General features: G+C 47.7%; 1 long non-coding RNA gene across 1 annotated transcript; it reads right to left on the reverse strand.

Moving 5' to 3' along the window:
- Nucleotides 1-5,204: 5,204 nt before the first annotated feature.
- On the reverse strand, nt 5,205-7,365 carry LOC309845787. The gene is made up of 2 exons (XR_014301513.1): nt 7,271-7,365; nt 5,205-5,633 (listed from the first exon to the last, which is right to left on the reverse strand). It is a non-coding gene; the product is annotated as an uncharacterized lncRNA (long non-coding RNA).
- Between the last annotated feature and the right edge of the window lie 906 nt (nt 7,366-8,271).

The raw sequence follows: 8,271 nt of genomic DNA on the forward strand, positions 1-8,271 counted from the left end.
AAATAGGACGACTGAATTATATGGTAGTTTTACTGTTAACTTTTTGAGGACCTCCGTAGTTTTCCAGAGTGGCTGCAGCAGTTTGCATTCCCACCAACAGCGCAGGAGGACTCCCCTTTCTCTGCATCTTCACCAACACCTGTTGTTTCTTGTGTTGATTTTGTCCATTCAGACAGGTGTCAGGTGGTATCTCACTGTGTTGTTCTTGTTTTTAAGATTTTATTTACTTGACAGAGAGAGAGCACAAGTAAGCAGAGAAGCAGGCAGAGAGAGAGGAGGAAGCTGGCTCCCTGCAGAGCAGAGAGCCCAACGTGGGGCTCCATCCCAGGACCCTGGGATCATGACCTGAGCCGCAGGCAGATGCTTAACCCACTGAGCCACCCAGGTGCCCCCTCACTGTGGTTGTGATGATGAGTGAGGTTGAGTGTCTTTTCATATGTCTTGGCCATTTGGATGTTTTCTTTGGAGAAATGTCTGTTCATGTCGTCTACCTATTTTTTAAATTGGATTATTTGCTTTTTGTGTGTGCTATTCAGTTATATGAGTTCTTTTTGTCTTTTGAACAGTAACCCAAGTTGGGTTCTCATTTTTAAAGAAATGATTGCCCACCCCATTTCAGAAAACAAATAAATGAATCTCTGTTTCTCACTTAGAAAGAAAAAAATGTGAAGCCTGAGAGAAATAAGGTTGCCCCGCAGATACTTGTCCCCCAGAAACTAGGAGGAAGGAAGTCTACCACAGAATCTGCATGATGCATTTTAGAATAAAACACAAAGCCATTTTTTATTTATTTATTTATTTTAAGATTTTATTTATTTATTTGACACAGAGAGATCACAAGTAGGCAGAGAGGCAGGCAGAGAGAGAGAGAGGAGGAAGCAGGCTCCCTGCTGAGCAGAGAGCCCGATGCGGGACTCGATCCCAGGACCCTGAGATCATGACCTGAGCTGAAGGCAGCGGCTTAACCCACTGAGCCACCCAGGCGCCCCCAAAACCATTTTTTAGAAGATAACCTTTTAATTAAAAACAAAAACAATCTTTAGAGCTTCATTTATGAAAATGGGTCCCTTCGCAGCAAGGACAGCCACGACTGAAGCTCTGTTCTTCCAGCACGCGCCCATGTCGGTGCCTGGGGAAGCACCCCTGCCCAGCCCGGGTGGCTGGGTTCTGTCCCCGGATGGGCTGAGATCAAATCCCATCACTTGGAATGCTCATTTGTTCATGTTATAAGCATTAGGTGCTGTAAGCGTCAGTGCTCGTGTACAACTGAAAATAGTTTTCCCAGCTGCCTGTCCCCGGAGTCCTGCAGAGCAGCTGCTGTCCACGACCACAGAAATGAAATACGACTGTGTGGGGACATGTCAGCCGGAGGCTAACAGCTGTGGGCCCCATGAGTGTCTCGACCCAGGATGTGGTCAAGGCCAAGGGGAGGCCTTGTCTAGAAGCCCTGGAGCAAGGCCAGCTGGCCTGGGGGTCTGCATGTGGGCCTTTTCCCTGACACCCACTACGGATGTGTCTCTGATGGACAAGACATGGAGACCCGGGGGGTCCACAGGGCCTCACCACTAAGCATGTCTTGGGTGTGCCCACTACGCACCACGTCTCCAAACCACTGTGTGGGAATCACACCATTATAGAGGAAAGGGGGTCTAATAATTGTTGATGAACTTACCGTTTATAAAGAAAACATTTTTTTTTAATCACCCTGAACATGCCTTCCATCAATCTGATCTGTGGGTTTGGTCACAGGGAACGGGTATAAGGGTGGCTGGTAGAAGACTCAAAATCTCCTGTCTGTCTGTCACTCCCGTCTCACCTGTCTGTCTGTCACTCCCGTCTCACCTGTCTGTCACTCCTGTCTCACCCGCGCTGTTTGGAGAGGGAGCAGGGCTGGGCCTTCGGGGCTCCGTCTGTGCAGGTGTGAGGCACAGCCCTGGTAAGGGAGGCCTTGTGGGACCGCAGTGATCAAAGGGCCCTTTCTTGGGGGCAGGAGCTGGAAGGGCCTGTCAGGGCTCTCCCGCCCTTGTGAGCTTCAGCTGGGAATCATGTGAGAGAATTTTGTACATGGAAAACCTGCTGATCCCCGACTCCCCACGCCGCCCGATTTCAGGATTCTTGGGCCTCTTTCCCCTTGTTATTTTATGAACAGCACACCTCCAGATTAGACACTAAATAGCAAAGACACGAAATGTTTGGCTGCTATTTTATTTTCGAGCAAGTCACAGCTACATGCTCAGCCACTGTGGGCTCGGGTGCACACAAGGAGAAGGTCGGAACTTCGGAAGTCCCAGCTCCCCACCTCCACGCAGAGGGACCCATGCACGTCTGCCCCTTCCAGCTCTGTTGTGCTCGGACTCTTGGATTCTTCAACACTTCTGCTTCGGTGACAGGCCCCCACACCCTCTTCCCAGGTGCCACAAGAGCATGGCGGGATGGTCCTGGGCCACAGGGAGATGCACAGGGCACGGTGCTGGGGAGACTGAATCTCAGCCCTAGTCCTTCCCTGCACTCACGGACTTTGAAGCATGGATCTAAGCACTGGAAACTTCTCTGCGGTCAGAGAAGGAGAAATGAACTACAACACCTTGGTCCACAGTGGCTTAGTGTTGTGCAAAGGTGTTGGGGGGGAGGGTTGAGCCCCTGCCCTGGGTTTGCCACACGCAGCTTCTCCTTCAGGTGGGCAGGATTTTGTGATGTTTAAATGAGAGGATATGAGCATGTGCGGACTTTTGGCCAAAGAACTGGCAAGTGAAAGTGTTAGCTTGCTGTTGGCTCCTATACATTCATTCATTCAGTAAATTCAGGGGCTCATTCTGTGTCAGGCACCGGCAGTGCAGTGAATGAACAGGATAGTTTCCCAGCTGTCATGGGGGACCAAGTGGGCCCGTGAAACATTTTGGTTAGTGCGTAGAACCATGGGGGCACAATGCAGGTTGATAGAACAGAGTGGCTGGATTGGGGCGGGTGTCCATCTGCATAGTGGGGAGAGGCCTGGGGAGTGGCCCCGTGCCCACCCGCATCTGGCTTCCAGAAAGGGGCGGGAGAACTTCTGAGGGGCCCTCGGGCTGAGCAGTGAGCACAGCCCCGCAGACATTCCAGCATTTTCCCAAGGCTTCCAGGACGTGGAGCCCTCGAGCACACTCGGTATTCCTGATGGGAATTTCACTACTGAGGGCGAACCACAAAGACCTGGAAGTGACTAGGAAATGGTGTTTAGAAGTGGCCTCAAGCCCATTCTCCTCCTCCTGAATATCAAAGGAGCTGCCTCGGAGCTTCAGCTCAAACTAGCCAGAGCTCTTGTTTTCTTCCCCCCTTTAAAAAAAAATTTGGTGACACAGAGTATTGATACAGAATTACTAAAATAAATATATTCTTAGAGGAAAAAAAGGTATAATGTAGAAAAATGTGGGCACTAAAATTTCAGTTTCAAAAAGACTTGAGGGCCCAGGAGAGAGGGAACAAGGAAAACATGATAAGGTCCTTACGTTGCTTATAGGGCCAAGAAGCAATGAATGCTGACTGATTCTCAGTGTTGATCAAAGAGTATAATCAATACGTTGGTTAAAAATGTGAGACATAAGCATGGAACAGGAGACAAAACTCTCACGTTTGGTTAGAAATCACGTCGATGAGGTGCTCTTCATGGGACACCAGAATTCCATCACGCGGAGAAGATGGTAATCGGGGGTGGGCGAAGATATAAGAGCCAACATCAAAAATTCAAGCATGAAGAGTCACACAACCCTGAAAAATAGGATTCAAGCCAAAAAACATCATGTGGGACAAAGTGGCATTTTTTTGGTATTGTTGAAATAGCTATCTCCCCAAATTATAGAAGTTCAGGCTCCAAGACAATGGCATTGAAATCTAGGTAGTAAAGAAATCACGAGACATAAAATTAAGTGCGGTGATAGACTCTTCAATATTATATCCACACCGCACATAGCTCCAGAATGTGATACGACAATGTACCCATGAAAAATCTATGGAAACGTACCATGTCCTGGGCCAAGAAAATCTCAAAGGTTTCCGAAGACAGAAATCAAAACAGCCGCATTCTCCAACGACGGAGCCATAAAGCTAGAAATTAAGACATAAAAGGAAAGCAAATAAACAAAATCTATGCACTTGCCATTTTAAGAGCAGCATTCTGAAAATTTCATATAATAAAGAGCAAATAAAGTGGCATCGTGAACCATGTAGAAGCAACAGCGAAGCATTATGTGTATAAATGTGAAAATACAAGCGATGGGCCCAGGTTGGGCAGGAAAATTTGTATAGTCGTATTTATCCTAAAGTATAGAAGACTGAGGACAAGTTAGCTAATTATTACAGGAAGCCGTAAAAGGAACAAAGAAGAGCAAAGTCAAAAGAAGTACATATGTAATGAAATTGAACTGTAAAAACAGAGCAGACTTGATGGAGAGAATCGTAAGCATGTTCCTGGAAAGCACGATAAGATAGAAAAGTGCTTGGCAAGTCTCCCAGTAACACTGAAGGAAGGAAGGAAGGAAAGAGAAGGAGGAAGTGGAAGGGAGACAGAGAGGGAGGGAAGGAAGGAAAGAGGCGCACACGGGCAGAGGGAGAGGGGTAGAGGGAGGGGCAGAACCACGGGTGAGAAAGGTGTAAGAATGGAGTTTTAGTTCCAACAGCCTGTGCAGATGCAGACCGTCCTCAGGACTGGTTGTGTGGACTGGATACTGGGAGGATCCTTGTCTGGCAGGGAGAAAGGGAAGAGGGGACGTGTGTTCATGATAACGCACTAAAAGACACAGCCCATTCCGTGGCAAACACAGATGAAATGTACAAAAAGGAACCTCAGACGCTCCTTTCCATGAACCTGAGAAAGAGAAAAAGACTGAGCTCTGCAAAGCTGTGCAGTGTGGAGCAGGGCTGAAGGGGATGGAGGGCGTGCTGCTCCCTAAGTTTGCAAGACGACATCAGCCCAGGCTCCTACCGGGACTCGGGATCGCTCCACCAGAGCTGTCTAAAGTGAGTTCCTCTTTTATCAAAGGAGCACGAAAACCCTGTTACATGCTACCTTATTATTGCTTCTCCAGAGGCCCTTGAAAAAGGTACCAGGGTACCTTCTGGCCTGGTAGTGATTCTAGACCTCCAGGCACTCAGGAATCAGCTGTGCGCAATGTAAAATTGGCCTGCTTTGAATTTCCCACTGGGTTCTCTCCTTTATAGCCATACATCCAAGGTACTTCAGCATTTATTAGTACTGGAAGCATTCTACAAAGTATGCAAAATGTTGCAGTTTTGAAGATAATTGTTATGGAAAGAAGCACGTAAGTGCAACAAAAATATTGTGAATTCTGGTGTGTGTTTTCTTAAGGGACTTAAAATGCACATCTAGTGTCTACGAGTTTCCATGGGTCAGGAGTCCAGGCTGGGCGTGGAAGGGTCTTCTGCTTCGTGTCTCCCTGAGCAGCCATCTGTCTAGATGCTGGCTGGGTCTCCTTCCTTCCTGGAGCCAAGGGGCCTCTCCCCAACTCCCTTGGCTGGTGGCAAAATTCACATTTCATTTCCTGTGGTTGTGGAGCTGAGGCTTCCTTGCTGGCTCTCAGCCAGGGGCTTTTCTCAACTTGCTGCTCTTCCTTGCTGGCTCTCGGCTTGACTGCTGAGTTCTTCAAGAGCAATGAGAGAATTTCTCCATGAATTACTTAAAAAATTAAAAAATTAAAAAAAAATAACCCATTCTCTTGGGGTGCCTGGGTGGCTCAATCAGTTAAGCGTCTGCCTTCAGCTCAGATCGTGATCTCAGGGTCCTGGGACGGAGCCCCGCATCTGGCTCCTTGCTCGGTGGGGACTCTGCTTCTGCCTCTCCCTCTGAACCTCGTCCCTGCATGTGCTCTCTCTCTCTCTATGTCTCAAATAAACAAATGAAATCTTTAAAAAGAAAAAAAAAAAAAAACCACTCTAGGGGCACCTGGGTGGCTCAGTGGTTAAGGTCTCTGCCTTCGGCTCGGGTCGTGATCTCAGGGTCCTGGGATCGAGCCTCACATCGGGCTCTCTGCTCAGCGGGGATCCTGCCTCCTCCTCCTCTCTCTCTCTGCCTGTCTCTCTGCCTACTTGTGATCTGTCTGTCAGATAAATAAAAATCTTTAAGAACCTTGAATTTAAAAAAAAAAAATAAACAATCTATTTCCTTATACCTATGGAAGCATGGGCTCTCTGAGGCAGCATACATGCTCAAATCAGCATATGAGACTGATACATTGATTCTCTTGAACTTCATTTCTGTGTACATGGGTCATCACCCAGAGAATGATCTTGACATTCTTGTTATAATAAAGCCCAGCTCATTGGTGAGAAGATCACCGTGTTTCCCATGAAAACAAAATGGCCTGAGCCATTTTGCACTGTGACCATCTGAGATTATGTTCCCTGGTGTGTTTTTGCTCCTACAGTTCAAGTCATTATCCCTTGTTAAATCCTATCCAACCCATGGGGATTATTATTATTTATCTGTTCAATAATTTTTGGTCTATATCCATCCTATCTCCATGCTTTTGGAGGGGAAAGTTGGTCTAGAGGGGAATTAAAATAATGGGATAGTCTGACTGATTAAAAGGACTTTTTTGGAATTGCTCAGACTATCCCATTAGACTTAATAAATGTATCCCAGACTTAATAAATGTAATCATCACATCCATAGGGACCCAAAGTCTGAATAAAACCGGGTAGAAGTGTGCATGCCAAAAACCTTTAACTTCATTCCCTTGTAAGCAAAAGATCCGGTCACTGGAATGTCCATACTGAGACACACACATCCCACACACATTTTCCGAGCTGCTCCTACAGCTTCGGTCCCTTTATCGAGTTCTATGTCATCATAAGGGTAGATGTGGCAGCCGGAGAGGGGCAACATCCTGGTCAAAGACTCTCATGCTTGATTTTCCCAGAAAATCTACTAAAAAGAGAGTCTGTGAACTTACTCCTTCATGGGACTACTTGGCATATGTTTTCCAGTTAGGAAGTCAGCTTGGACGGCCAGCAGACCTTTGCCGTAGGTCAGAAGCTCACTCCTGCGGCAGGAACACGACCTTCCAACCCAGCAGGCCTTTGGGCTTGGGAAGCCTGGGCGTGGGGGCAGGCAGCATTTACGCTCCTTGGGGACATGGCACCTATCACTTCTCTCTTGGAGAGCTGACATGCTAACAAGCAAGGCGTGAAACCCTCTCCCACCAAGCTGCTCTCAGTACAGCAGTCACCCTGCCCTTCCAGGGTAGAGATGGGGGGTGGGAGGCCTGGCCATCTTTACCTGTCCGAGCCTTCACTCAAGTCAGCACTGTTGTTTGTCTCTTTCGCTTCCTACTGAATCCAGTCCTGCCAAGGACTCTCCCAGTCCACGTGGCCAAGCCCGCCTGAGACCGTACCAGCTGGCTACCCTCCCAGCCCGTCCGCAGTTTCCTACTGTTTGCACTTTGATAATCCCTGAAGCTCAGTGCAGACTTTCACTGTTTAAAAAGTGCTCTGTTAAGCAATAAGAAGTCACATGCACCTGAGAGGGCTCAGTTTTGAAACTGGGAGCTGGCCGCGTCCTCAGGCAGAGGCAGCTACCTGGCTGGTGGAAGCAGGGCTGGCACCTGCCTCCTGTTGCGAAACCTCGTGCGTTCTTGACCAAGTGTTGGAGGAGCTTTTTGTGATAGCTGCCACCACGTTTTAATTACCACTAAGCCCGTTTGGCAACACATCCTTTCTTGGCAGCACACGATTTTTTTTTTTTTTTTTTTTTTTTGCAGGGGCGGGCTGGAAAGGAGACGGGTGGTTTGATTCTTGTAAAAAGAAAACACTGTGGGGCTGGAGGTGAAGGAGCAGGAGGCTGGCTGAGGACAAAGCAAAAGCTGGCGCCCCCTTCACCTGCTCCCCTCCATAGGTGTAGCATTCCTCAGGCACCCCTGACTGCCATAAAACGATAAATAGTTAACTTGCAGAGATCACAATCCTGCAAGGTAGGAGTCTCCCTTGGTTTGCAAATGTCCTTGAGATTTACAACAAAGAAGTTACCTTATCAATAGCCCTAATGTCACCCTCCCCACCATGAAAAACGGAAGGAGGCGCAGGTAGAAGGAAAAGTAAATAAAGTTAAATTTCTTCTAAACCTAATTCTCACTAACAAGGATGCTTGATAGCAGGAATGTAACATTCCACCAGGAGACTCCCAATTGTCTTTACTTGATAGTAACCAGGCCTTCAATATCCTGATAGTTCGAACCTGCAATAAACGACCCTTGCTGATTGGCTTTGACTCACGTCTCTGGT

The sequence above is a fragment of the Mustela nivalis genome (genome assembly GCF_964662115.1).
Source record: "Mustela nivalis genome assembly, chromosome: 12".
In the NCBI taxonomy this organism is placed as follows: domain Eukaryota; kingdom Metazoa; phylum Chordata; class Mammalia; order Carnivora; family Mustelidae; genus Mustela; species Mustela nivalis.